General features: G+C 36.4%; 1 non-coding gene across 1 annotated transcript; it reads left to right on the forward strand.

Moving 5' to 3' along the window:
• The first annotated feature begins 498 nt into the window (after positions 1–498).
• Positions 499–605, forward strand: LOC141688436 (small nucleolar RNA R71). The gene has a single exon (XR_012561878.1). It is a non-coding gene; the product is annotated as a small nucleolar RNA R71 (small nucleolar RNA).
• Positions 606–14,771: the final 14,166 nt, after the last annotated feature.

Consider the following 14,771-nt stretch of genomic DNA (forward strand, 5'->3'; position numbering starts at 1 on the left):
TGACGATTTAGCAAGACACTGGCAATTTGCCCTATTTGATTTTCCAAGGTCTTGATAGAAACAGCTTGACTCTTGCACATAAGCTTCAACTCCTCTAATTCAGATTTTTCATTAGCTTGTTGCAGCTAAAGTTGTTTTTTTGGTGCATATTGTGGTTGCTGAAAATTAGGAGGGTTGTACTGCTTAGCTGGATACTGCTGACGAACACTAGCGATTTGATTAACCCCATGATTAGCCAAAGTGTCCACCTTCATCGTCAAAGCCTTAAGTTGGGCAGCTATAGCAGTTGCTGCATCCAACTCCAGAATTCTTGCTATTTTTCCCTGAGTCAGTCTCTGGAAAGGATTCTGGTACTCATTAGCATCCATCAGTTCAATCAATTCATAAGCTTCATCATAGCTCTTAGCCCACAAGGCTCCTCCTGATGCTGCATCGAGCATGGGTCTACAAGTAGCACCCAATCCATTGTAGAAATAGTTAATAATCATCCAATCAGGAGTGCCATGGTATGGGCACTTCCTTATCATCTCCTTATATTGATCCCAAGCCTCACACAGAGATTCTCCAGTTTGCTGAGCAAACTGAGTAAGAGCATTCCTGATTGCAGCAGTCTTCGCCATTGGGAAGAATTTAGTGAGAAACTTTTGAGCAAGATCTTCCCAAGTGGTGATAGACCCTGCTGGTAGAGAATGTAACCAGCACTTAGTTTTGTCCCTTAGAGAGAATGGGAAGTGTCGCAGCTTGATAGCATCTTCAGTCACATCATTGAACTTGAACGTGTCGCAGATCTCGATGAAATCCCTGATGTGCATGTTGGGGTCTTAAGTAGGAAAACCCCCAAACTGAACTGAGTTCGGTATCATCTGAATCGTGCTTGACTTGATCTCAAAATTGTTAGTCCTGATGGTTGGCCTAATGATGCTTAACTGAATATCATTGATCTTAGGCTGAGAATAGTCCATTAAAGCCTTAGAATTTTCTGCTTGATCACCCATCTCTACTAAAACTGGTTCCTCGACTTTCTCTTCTTCTTCTACCTTCTTTTCTTCTTCAAAAACTTCATTTCGAACCACTACAACTTCTTCCTCGACTTTATCTAGAGTTCTCTTACGAGTACGCGAACGCGTATGCATACACCCTCGCTAGAGTACCTGAAATAAGACAAGGAAACAGATAAGTAACAATGTCTGAGTCAATGAACTTTACCGACCACTGATGGAAAATACATAAACTAAAAATTAACACTACATTCCCCGGCAGCGATGCCAAAAACTTGTTAGACGCTAAACACGCGCTAATAATTCACGCAAGTATACGCGTTTGCAAGTAGTATAATATATAAATCAAATTCGTTCCCACATAGACTGACTTTGGTTAATTAATTAATTTATGCACTTAAGCAACAATGTATGGTTATTATTCAATGCTAAGACGATAAAAAATTGAGGTTGTTTATAACTAAGAATTAAAATAACAATTATAACTAAGAGAATAAAGAGGGTTGTATATTATATGAGACAAACATGGGATTCTAACTTCATTAAATACTTCATTCAATAGCCTTAGTGTTCTTAACCTTAGCATGTAATGGTGATGACACTAATCAGACAACACGAAACTGATAAACGCCAACTTTTGTTGCACGAATAACATACTATCAGACATCCACAAAATAGATAGAAGCTGAATAGACACCAATTATATTGAGACCCTATATGTCTATAGAATTTGATAACATAAAGGTTTAAATCACAAGTTATCTATCATGATTACACAGGGCAAGTAAGATGGTTAAAATTACCTACAAATCATGCATAACAATAACACATGAACCTATGCTAGCATGGCAAGTTCTAAATCCTTAAATTCACTGTGGCTTCATTAAAGATTAACACACTATCCTATAAGTTCGCGACGCTCATAAGACGAATACGCACAACCAATACTAGGTTATCATAAAATCACCATACTGTAAGACATCGAAACAAATTAAATAAAGAAATCCATAAATAAATCCGTTAGAACCCCATGATAACGATTAGCCCATAATCGGACTCATCATCAACATGGGTTCCGATGAAAGCATGGTATAACAAACGTAGTCTTTATACTTAAATAACAAAACCAAGTACGAAACAAGAGTAAGGTTCACAAGTAAGAAAACTAGCATCCAAGTTACAACTTAGAACAAAGATTCACAAGTAAAAACAAGATCTTCTTCATCTCCATTGAATCCGTGCTAAAACGGTCTTCTTACGGCTCTCCTTGCACTCTGGTACGTCTCTCTCTTGAAAACGTCCTTTATTTGAATATATATAGCAGCCCCATGCAATCCAGAAGTCCTCCAATTGTAATTATAATAGAATCAGGATTTTTTGAATTCGCACCGGCGCGGGGGCGCGCTATCACAGCGCGGGCGCGTGCTATCACAGCGCGGGCGCGCTGCCTTTCTGACATCCTGGCGCGGCCGCACGCTTGACCAGCGCGGGCGCGCCGTACCGCTGGAAAAAACTACATATTTCTGATTTTCTTCGCTGCTTTGAGTCGGCTTTCCACGAGCTTTTATTCCAACACCACCTTGACACCAAATTAGCATCAAAACAATGCTAATTCACCTGATTACCTAGATAATGCCTAAAATGCAAAAACACTAGAAAACACGTTAAAACACTTAACAACTTGAGTATAACCACATTAATTCAAAGCTTAGTAGAGCATTATAAAGTGTCATAAATGCCACTCAACACGTTCAACCTTGTCCAAGTAAACGATAATTTTAAGACTGAATATGCAAGCTATTTCTTGGAAAATGAAGCGAATTACTGGTGAAAATCACCCAGAGCACTAGGAGGAGAAGGCCATGTTTCATGGGCTAGGTTTACCGAGTTGTTTTTGGAAAAGTATTTTCCTGACTGTGTGTGAAATCAAATGGAGATTGAGTTCCTAGAATTGAAGCAAGGTGATAGAAGTGTAGCTGAGTATGAGGCTAAATTCACAGAGTTGGCTAGGTTTGTACCAGACTATGTGCACTCTGAAGCTCAGAGGGCAAGAAGGTTTCAACAAGGATTGAAGCCTGAAATTCACAGTGGAGTTGTGGCATTGCAACTTAAGACTCACCCTTCTGTAGTTCAGGCCGCCTTAGTAATTGAGATTGATCAGAAGTTAGCCGCTAGAGAAAAATAAGATAATAAGCGAAAGATAGATGATGTGGAACGAGCACCAGGTCAAGAAGGATCTAGCTAGAAGTCTCAGAAAAAGATTGAAAGGAATAAGAATAAAGAATTTAGAGGGCTGAGTTTTTCTTTAAACAGGATTAGTAACACCTCCGTCAACTCCAACCAAGCCAAATCGGTCAAGTCACCTATATCGGAGTGTAGGCAATATAGTAAAAGGCACGGTGGAGTGTGTAAAGCAGATACTGAATGTTTCTGGTGTTGACGGAAAGGACACTACGTGTCAGAATATAAGGTGGAAAATCCAGGAGTCATCTGTTATAACTGTGGCAAGGTGGGGCATGTTGTCAAGAACTGTAAAAGTGCTTCTCGAGATAGCATGGGGGGTAGTGCATCAAAAGGTTTGACATCTAGTACACCCAAGGCTAAGACTTATAATAAGAGTAAAGGCTCAACTGCTCAAGATCCTGACAAGGAACCAGAACACTGATTGATTACCAGAAGAAGCAAATAGTAATATCTACGGAAGCTAATATTAGGATGAGAATCCAAGGGCATAAGCAAGAATATAAGGCATGACTAGCGCATATAAGGGATATTAAGAAGGAAGCACCTAAGTTGGAAATAATCCAGATAGCAAGTGAAGTCCCAAAGGTTTTATCGGATGACTTAACAGGATTACCTCGGAGCAAGAGATAAAATTTTCATTGATTACTGTACAGAGTCGGGTTGGTGCCAAAAGCTCCGGATCGTATGGCCAGTAGGAATCAAGTAATTAGTTAAGAAAATTTCAGGATTGTGGAATGAAGGAATAATGAGATAAGGTGTATTCCATGATGTGCACTAATGTGGTTTATAGAAAAGAAGAATGGGTATATGGAGTTACGTACTGACTATCAAAAGTTTGAAAAGTTGATAAACATGAATAAATAACCCCTGCATGGAATTGATTATCTATATGACTCAATTAGAAGAGCGTGTCGGTTCTTGAAGGTTGACCCGGAGCAGGTTACTATCAGTTGAAGGTTAAGCCTGAGGTCATACTAAAGACCCTGTTTAGAACAAGATATAGACATTACAAGTTTTTGGTGATGTTAATTGGATTGACAAATGCACCAGTCGCCTATAAGGATTTAAAGTACATGGTTTATAAGGAGTACTGGGATAAGCAAATTGTATTTATTGATAACATCCTCAGCTATTCAAGGATTAAAAGTTTATGTAGAACGGCCAAGGATTTCCCCACGAAGACTAGAAGGGAAGTAACTATACGCTAAGTTTTCCAGTATGAATTTTAGCTGAGATAAATAAAGGATTTCGATCTTTCCACTAAAAATCACCTAAGCAAAGCCGGTATAGTAACAGATGCATGTGCAGAAGGAAATGATTGAATGTGATTAAAATCGCTGAGGAGTTAATAAAAGAATTGGAAAAAGTGGAATGTATAGTTCAAACAACTGAAGGTGAGAAGAAGTGAAAATATGAGATTATATTCCAGCCTTAACTGATGGAAAGGAGTAAGAGGTGTTCGAATGTTTGGAAACTAAGTTGGAAATGAGCACCGCCTATCATCCGTAGACGAAGGGTCAAAGTAAAAAGAGGATTCAGACAATGTAAGATATGTTGAGAGTATATATTTGTATCTTAAAGGAAACGGAGGTAATCACTTACCATTGGTTGAGTTTCTCTATGTTAATAGTTATCATGCTAGTAGGGGAATGCTACCTCGCGAAGCCCTGTCTGGATATAAGTGTGGGTTCCCCTCTATTGAGAGAAAGTGGGAGTACAAATATTATTAGGTCCCAAGTTAATTTAGCACACCAAGGACAGAGTGGTGTTGATTCGGAAAAGAGTTGAAGCAGCTCGGGATAGACAAAGAAAGAAGAAGGATTTGCATCAAAAGAGTATGGATATAGAAATAGGATTGGTTAGGTTTGAGTAGAAGGGGCGAGTTGAGTCCTAAATATATGAAACCATTCGAGGTATCGAGGAAGATAAATGAAGTTGCTTATGAGTTAGTATTGCAGTCGCAGTTGCAATAAATTTATAGTGCATTTCACGTGTCGATATTAAAGCGATATGTTTCTGATTGAATCAAGTCATTGATTAGGAGCCAATGGGCTCTCATACAACCTTGTTCTACATGGAATAATCGACCCAAATCCTAGATTGTTATGAGCGAGTCCTTAGGAATGAGTTATATCTATAGTGAGTATACTTTAAATGAATCCTCGAGTAGAAGAGTCCACTTGGGAGTTAAAGTCAGATATGCTTGACAAATATCCTCACTTGTTTAATTAGTCCAGATTTTGAGGACAAAATTTCTTTAAGGGGAGAAGGATATAATGACTCATATATTTTTATTATTTAAATGTGTAATTATGGAACTATTAAATAAATAAAATATGCATATGGGTTCTGTCAGCTGTGTGTTGTTTTATTATTAGATATGTGTAATTAGTGGTTTACAAGGATTATTTGTATAATTGTTTGTTGAGCTGTATTGTCTCGTTATCACTTTTAAAAGTGGTTTTATGGTAGATTTATTTGCATAAATATTTGGAATGTCTCTAAAATTGTTTTTATGGTTTTATAATTATAATAATTATTTTTGGGATTTTATAAAATTTAGAAATCAATATTTCATTAATTATTTAGCCCTGAATGATTTTCTGATGGTATTAAAATGTAAATTTAATATTAAATCTCAGAATTCTTCAAAAAAATTATGAAACTCATATTTATTTAAGTTTAGAATATTCTGAAAATTTTAAAATTATTTTTGGAATTTTCGGGATTAATTTCACCCGCGCGTTAATTCGTTTAATCGATAAATGCGGGTATATCGTGTGATTTAAAATTATTTTAAAAATCATGGAAATTTTATTTTATTGGTTTTTATTTATTCCGGGAATTTTAAAATTATTTTGGTATTATATTGATGAATTATTGCATGCAGTATGAGTCATTAAATTCGTAAAGCGGTGTTAAAAATGGGGCTTTCAGTTATAAAAGGCAGACATGTCTCTTAATTTAGACGTGTGGCAGTTTTTTACACATCAATTATCAGATAAATCCAAATATTCTCATCTCTTTATCAATTAATCTCTCAACTCTCTGGAGTCTCTCTAATCTTTCTCGATTATTCTCCATCTCCCTCTTTTGTTCCTCTCGGTGCGCCGCCGTTTTCCCTCTTTTTCCGGCGATTCCGCCGCTGGTTCTTATTGTTCCGACGATCTCTTATTCCGGAAAGTTGCCGCCGCTCCGGCCTGGTGGCTATCTTGGGATGCTGTTGTGTACATATGCTCATAGGTATATATGCATGTGGTGTATAACTGTTGTCAACCGTATCTTGTTGCCGCCCCTGCTTCGACTGCTTCCCCACCACCGTTTTATTTTACGGCAAGGAGGGGGTTTTTTGTGTATTATGTGTTACTTTGTTGTGTTTTGTCTTGCTGTGTAGCTTTGTTCAGTTGCCCATGTTCTCCTGTGATTGTGTTGATTGCATAATTCGAATTAGCCGAATTATTTTAAAAAAATTCGAATGAAATTGTAATGATTATTTGGATACTTATTTTAATTATTTGAAATTGTTTTAATCGGTGAAGATTCGCATTGGAAATTCGACTTATACGAGTACCCGCGAATTTTTACCACCGTCGGTGATGAATTTCGACGAGCGGGCGGTGGACCGTGATAAGTTAATTCTGAGTCCTAATATTTACAAATAAATAATTTAGTTCACAAAATTGTTATTTGAAATGAAAAAAAGTTAATTATTTTAGAAATTATATTGGTGTTTGGGCTTGACATTGGAATATGGATTGTGAACTGTAATGATGGGATTGCTTGATTGGTTGATTTGACGTCAATTATGTTCGACGGGTAGCTCGATAAACAAAGGAGACGCTGCCCGATTTTCGGGAACGTAACCTGTAAAATATCGGGAGTATCAGTCGAATGTATAAAGTTATATATAATTACAAATAAAATATTTTTGTAAATCATAGCTGACAATCTGTCTTCTAAAGCGACGAGTATATGTATTTTCTGAAAATGATCGTTGAACCAAGTTTTGAGTATAGAACCGAAACTTGAATACGTGAATCCTAATTATTGCATGTATTATTATAATATGTATAATTACGAGTCGGGATTTGATATTGAATGGGTGGGTTGTTAGCGAGGATATGTCAAGCATACCTAGATGTCTAATATAGGGTATTTCGACTCTGTAGGTTCTAGTTGGAAGGCCCGAGAATTGGCATTGGACGAAAGATAGTTTGGTGGTTAGTCGATAAGCTCCGTAAGGTTCCAATCGAAGGACTTGAGTGTTGAGGTTGAATCCAGGGTGGACTAGTGGAGAGATGATAAAGCCTGAGCCTTCGACTCAGCTCAAAGTCAATTAGTAATAACTGTAAAGTTTTGTAAGGCAAGTACCCCTGAATAAAACTTTTACAGTTCGGTATATATGAATAATTGTTAATTTAATCTATGTACTAAAAAAGAACGTTTTAAGTTACGTATTCCCCGTATTTAAATATTTTTTAATAACTGACGTTTTGGGGAAAAAGTGACTTCTGAAAATGCCTATATCTAGATTATGATTAAAATTGGAAAGATTTTGGAAATGTGTGTTGTGATATAATTGTTTAAAAGAGATAGGTATAAATGGTTTCGAAACTGGATAAAAATGGATCATATATTGGATGGTTGCGTAAAAGGCCCGTAACGGCCCAGCGGGTTTGTTTAAGAGGCTAAGTCGGTTGCGCGCCCTATTTAAACCGCTTAGTCTAGCGTGACAGAGATCTAGCTAGTCTCTGAGTTTCGGAATAGGTTTGTGGTGGGATAGACTGATCAACTGTCCCTAGGATTCGTCCAATTATATATCTGATTTTGATTTAGTGGTTTCCGTAACGGAACAGATGATTTTGTGGTTCCAGTAACGGAATAAATAGTTTTGTGGTCCCCGTAACGGGACAGATGGTTTTATGGTTCCTGTAATGGAACAGTGGTTTTGGAAATGAAAATAGCATGCTAAGATTTAACTCTGGTATTTATACACAGCACATGTAACGACCGAGAAATTACGCTTGTATTATATCATAATAAAGATAAATTATGTGAATTATTATGTGATTAAATGTGTTAAGTCATTAAACCCTAATTGCTATGTGTTACGTGTTGTCTGTTTTGATCCAAACGTGTTTTGGATAATTATTGAGTGTTTTATTGTAAGTTATAAATTTTATATCAAAACCCGTACAGCTCAAAACTATGTTTTCAAAGCCCGTATTTCAAACAAAATCATTGGCCCTATTTTGTTAAAAATGCCCTATACCATATCGCTATTCTAAACCCCTAGACGTTTTACAAATTTACCTTTTTCGCAAAAAATGACTTTTCTGGACCCCTTCGGGTACCAAAAACCCCACAAAAATCACATTTTTATTTTTATATGATCATGAAATTATCATATATCATTTTTCTTTGCATTTTTGTAATATTCACAATTTTTGGGAATTTTTAGCATTTATTTTGTATTTATTAAATATTTGAAAATTCAATATTAATACCCAAAAATTATAAAAATTGGGGCCAAATATTTTTATTAGGAGTATAATTAGACCCTTTATATTATTTAGGGGTATTATTTTCATTAATATAAATACATGATTTATTGTTAATTTTTCAGTTAATTTTAATTAAAAATCAGAAAATTCAGAAAAAGAAAAGGAATTAGGGTTTGGTGAAGAACAGAGCAGGAGAATCAAAGCCACTTTTGATCGTGATTCCGGAATCCAAATCGAACGTGTGAGTACTCGTTTTGAAGCTTATGATATGTAGTTTTCGATTACGTAATTGTTTTTAATGTTTGATTGATTGAATTGAAATTTGTATTTTCGGGTTTAATTTCTGAATTCGGGTTTTGTGATTGAGTAGTTGTTTGATGATTCTGATAGTATAGATGTTTAGATCGTCGATTTTGGAGTCGAACGGCATCGGTTTCGTAGTGTTTGGCTTCGGTTTTATGGTCGTCGGAAAAGCGGCGACGCCGTCGCTGTTCTTCGTCTCCGGTGATGTTCGACGAGGAAGGAGGACGAATGGAGGCCTAGGAACGAAGGAGACATCGTATGTGTTGCTGTGCATCAGAAACGGGGAAGAAACGAACTTGAATCACACGATTTGGTCGTGTTTTCGCCTCGCCGGAAACCGTCACTGTCGCCGGATTCTGGGACGGCGACGGCTGTTCATCCTCGACCCGAGGTCGACCCGGTTTGCAACCCCAAAACGACCCGGGTTTGATCCTAAAAACCCAAACCCTATTACCGTTTTTGTGTTTTTGATTAATTAATTATTTATTTATATTTTAGTATATTAAAATCAGTTTTTAGTAATTCTAAAAATCCAATAAAAATTAGATTTAAAAATCTAAAATATTTTGTAAATAAATTCTGAATTATTTTATAAATTTATAAATTCAAATTTAATTATTTAATTATTTATTTAATTATTTATCTAATTATTTATTAATTATCTAATTAATTAATAATTAGGTAATTAATTAATAATTAGGTAATTAATTAATAAATAAGGATTAAAAATAATTAAATAATATGATTAATAATCTAATAATTAGTTAATATTATGAGTAATGATTCGATAATGAGAATTATTATTCGAGCGTTAGTTATTCGAAGAATGTTGTAATAATTGTTCGTATCGTATAATTAAATACCGATAATTAATTGATTAGCAAATCGTATAAGTTTCAATAATAATATAATGATTCGATAATTATGCGAGGATTGCGAGTAGCTCGTATTTATGCGAGTGATTAATCGTTGAGTTGGATTATAATTCGAGTAATTAGTAGTTATTCAATAAATAGCGTATCAGTTAATTAAATCGATTGATTATTCGTAAATAATCGAGAAGTATTATTAATTTATAAATAAGTGTAATAAATAGTAATAAATCCTAATAATTAGGGATTAATTATTTTAAAATGCAATAATTATTAATTAATTATTTAAAAGTGTAATTAAGGATTATTTAATTATAATTAATTATTTATGATTAATTATTAATTAATTAAATCTTGTTTAATTCATAATAATTAAACCGTTAGTCCGATTTGAGTGAAACGAAGACCCCTAGACTCAGAAAAATGAAACAAATCCAATAAAAATAGTTGTAAGTTATAATTGCTTCCGGAAGAGAGTGGTTTTGTGATAATTAATGGTTCATAGGCTCTATTAGGGGTAGAATCGAGTCGAATAAATCCCAAAAAATTGTAATAAAATTAGATAGGGTTAGTTATTATAAGTATGAGTCTAAAATCGATTCCAAAAATTAATTATGTGCTTTATGTGCTATGTGCTTTACGTGATTATGTGAATCTTATGTGCTATATAATTATATGTGTATATATGCGAGTCAGATAGAAACGCATGGGTAGACTGATAAGATTACGTGGTATCCATTCGAGATACACGTATATAGTAAGTTATCTAAACGACTATCTTTCTATGATTGGTTCAGTGTTAGCAAGGCAGAGCAAGCTAGGGACAGAAGGCGGTGAGTTGAACCAGGTTAAGTACGCGCAAGGCAAGTTTTTCCCCTATTCTAAATTCAGAATAGTGAATTATATTTCCTTTTATCATATCAGTTACCTTTGATAATCATTGTTCATATACACTGTTACCCATTTATTAATGCTTGTTTCAATTTCATTTTGATTCTTGATTTCTCCAAATTTATTGAATCCCCTATTCATATTCCAATAGTTTTACCCTTGTTACATATACTCTGGTATATCCTGGTGTTGGGATATATCAAAAGCATTCCGATTGTTCCGGTGCTATACCTTGGACTGGATGGTTACTATACGGGTTGGGTTTTACCCAGACCATTATTTAATAGGCCATAGTTGCCTGAGTACTCTTTATGTTGGTTGGGTCTATGCAGTTGGGTATAGATCTGCACTGTATCCTGATTGATCAGCAGGTTATAGTGCATATGTTGGTTCTTGTTTCCAGTCTTTTCATTTTGCACTCACCAGTATTGGCAAATTATTATCCTATACAGACTCAGATGGTTGATCAAACCAGCAGCTTATTGGTTCACTTATTTCTCTCTCTTTATATTATATATATTGTTGCAGGCTTGTTGAGCAATTTTGGCTCATCCCCTTTTTATTGTTATTCCTATTGTTTTACAGTTAAGGTAGAGAATGAAACCCATCAGGACCCGCGTAGTCAAGAAGCGAGTCAAGTAGCGGGACCCTCTTATACCAAAAGTGTTCCTTCCTATTCCCGAAGAGAGCTTTGAATTACCAGATCAGGTGTAACAGGATAAGTAGTAATGTTGGGTTGAATAAAAGTTTTGTGTAGTTTGAATAAAAGTTGTGTGGTGAGAATGTAGATATAATAAAGTTTTGTAACAAAGAGAGTTCTTAAGATAGATTATTTTATTTGGGTTTGTAATAAAGTGTAATATGTTGGTTCTTGTTTTCAACTCGATCCTTAAAAGATCCTAAGTAGTATTAGTTCGGGGTAATTATTATATTTATATTCTGCTTGTGCAGGTTTAGTTTGTAGTTATTGTTAATAATGCCCCAAATCTATACCCCGGATTTGGAGGGTGTTATAGTTGGCATCAGAGCTTAGGATTGGCCCTTGAAAACAAGAACGTTAGGATTAAGATAAGATAGGAAAATTAGATAGGATAGAAGTAAGAGTGTTAGGATTGTCTGTTTATGTGATTAGAAGTTATGATTTTAGGAATGTGGTTTAATTTGTTTTTAAATTATTATTATTATGTATATTAGATGGCTTCTTCGTCGGAGCGGACTGAGTCAGACCCAGTAGCAGCGCCAATGTTAGCCCCAGTATCAGTACAGATGTTTCCTCCATTGTCACCACCTCCACCATTGCCACCTGGACCAGTGCCAGAGATACCACCTTCACCAGAGGTACCAGGCTTTGTTGATTATTTTCTTTATTTTGAGCAGGAGATGCCTGACTTTCCACCTTTGGAGTTACCGATGTTTGATATTCCAGATATGATTGATCTTCCACAGTGGGATGACTTAGAGCCGCAGATTCCAGTACCGCAGCCTGAGATTCCAGATATTCCACAGATGGAGCCAGAGGCAGAGCCACCAGTGTATGCACCTATGGAGTAGCCCGTCCTATTCCCTGCCCCATTAGCTATTTATGCCCCTGTTCCTGGAGTATATCAGTTTCCATAGCCAGAGTTCATGGATGAGATAGTGGTAGATGGGCCGTTACCTTCTCGAGGTTCTAGCACGGATCTTCGTGAGCATCATACAGTGACTTATCAGCGTTTTCAGGCGAAGAGAGAGGAGAGGATTCGATGGCAGAACCAGTGCAGAGAGATTCTTGGATTGTTTGAGACGCAGGCAGATGGTCCCGTCCGAGCATTACGATCAGATTACATACTGAGGGAGAGGTTACGTCAGATTCACCGGGTTAGTTCTCAGCAGCTTATGGATTTGAGACAGCAGGATCTTAGTGCAGAGGCCGCATATCGGAGAGCCTTGGGACTTACCGAGGCAGTGCTAGAGACATTGCAGGAGGAGTTGAGTCACGTGCCACCAGGATTCTGAGACTAGCAGATAGAGGAGTGTTGTATCATATACATTTTTGTAGATAGAGGCAGCATAGTATTGTATGACTAGTTTGTACGAGTGTAGCTACTAACTTTGACTGATAGTAGTAGCAGTACGACCGATATATCATAGGTTTTGTATCAAGCACTGACACCTGCAGCTGGTGTTCTACCTATATATATGTATGAGATGGTCTTTTGCACGTTTTCTTTATTTTATTTCCAGTCATTTAAGCATTTACATTTATTTTCATTATTTTATCGTTGCATATTTACAAATGTTGTTTTATTTACGATCATGTTGTACCTTTATGTTTTCAAAAAGATTTTTTTTAAGTATTTTAAAAAGGGATTTATTTACACACCATACTGTTTTATTTATTTGGCTATTTAATAAACTGTTTTATTTTCTCATATCAATTATTTTAACACTGTTTTAATATTATAAAGATTATTTCCATTCCATAACACATGTTTAATATACTGTTATTAAAGAGAACCCATTGTTTTATCACCAGAAAGATGGCACCTAAAAGAAAAGCACGACCCGACTCATCAAATGGAAATACCGAGGGCCAAAACAATAATAACCAGATGGATCATATGTTTAATCTCATGCAACAACAGATGTTGATGATGCAACAACAAATGCAGCAAATAGCAGCAGTTCCAGCAACAGATGTTACAGCAAGCCGCTCATCCAGGACATCAAGTACCACCAGTAGCACCTACGGTCACTTTCAAGCAATTTCAGTCAGTAAAGCCTCTGGAATTTACTGGTTCCACAGATCCTACAAAGGCGAGAGCTTGGCTGAAGAAAATAGAAAAGGCTTTTTCGTTGGTGAAAGTTGAGGAAGAACAGAAGACGGATTTTGCAAGCTACTTTCTAAAAGGTGAAGCCAATTACTAGTGAGAATCGAAAAAAGCTTTGGAAGGAGAAGGTGTGGTGACCTGGGATAGATTCACTGATCTTTTCTTGGAGAAATATTTTCCTCGCTTTATGAAAAACCAGATGGAGATCAAGTTCCTGGAGCTGAAGCAAGACAACTTATCAGTTACGGATTACGAGACCAAGTTCACTGAATTGGCTAGATTTGTTCCTGAGCAAGTGGATACGGATGAGAAGCGGGCCAAGAGATTCCAGCAAGGACTGAAACCATGGATTCGTAGCAGAGTAGCTGTGTTTGAACTGACGACTTATATGGCTGTTGTTCAGAAGGCCATGATTATTGAAGGTGAAAGTGAAGCAGCTCAGAAAAAGAAAGGACCAGGAAATTTTCAGAATCGCTTCAACAAAAGGCCGGGATTTCAAGCTCGGGGAAAAGCAAACTTCAGGAGACCAGAACAAAACAACCAGAGGATGGGTAATCGACTTCCTGTCCCAACTCAGCAAAGACTTATTCGACTGCCTATACCTGATTGCAGGACGTGTGGTAAAAAGCATACGGGAATTTGTAACAAGCCAAATGTCACGTGTTTCAAGTGCAAGCAAATGGGACACTACTCTGGAGAATGTCCGATGGGAAGAGCAGAAGTCACTTATTTCCAGTGTGGAAGAAAATGACATATTGCCAAAGACTGCAGAGGAATTGTAATGGCCGCTAGTATTCCAAGGGTTTTAGCATTACCTCCACTACCACAACAAAATCAGCCCAGGGCAAAGACTTTCAACATGTCAATGAAGGAAGCAGTACAGAGTCCGAATGTGGTTGCAGGTACACTCCCTGTAAATTCTGTAAATGCTCTAGTATTGATTGATTCAGGAGCTACTAGATCTTTTATTTCTGAAGATTTTATCTCTAAGATAGATTGTGAGGCTCAGTGGTTAGATGAAGTATTAGTCATAAAATTAGCAAATGATGATCAGGTTATAGTAGATCGAGTGTGCCCAAGTTGTGATATTGAGATATGGAGATGTCATTTTTCAGTTGATTTGATACCTTTCATGCTAGGAGAGTTTGA

The sequence above is a fragment of the Apium graveolens genome, chromosome 9, assembly GCF_009905375.1.
Source record: "Apium graveolens cultivar Ventura chromosome 9, ASM990537v1, whole genome shotgun sequence".
NCBI lineage: Eukaryota > Viridiplantae > Streptophyta > Magnoliopsida > Apiales > Apiaceae > Apium > Apium graveolens.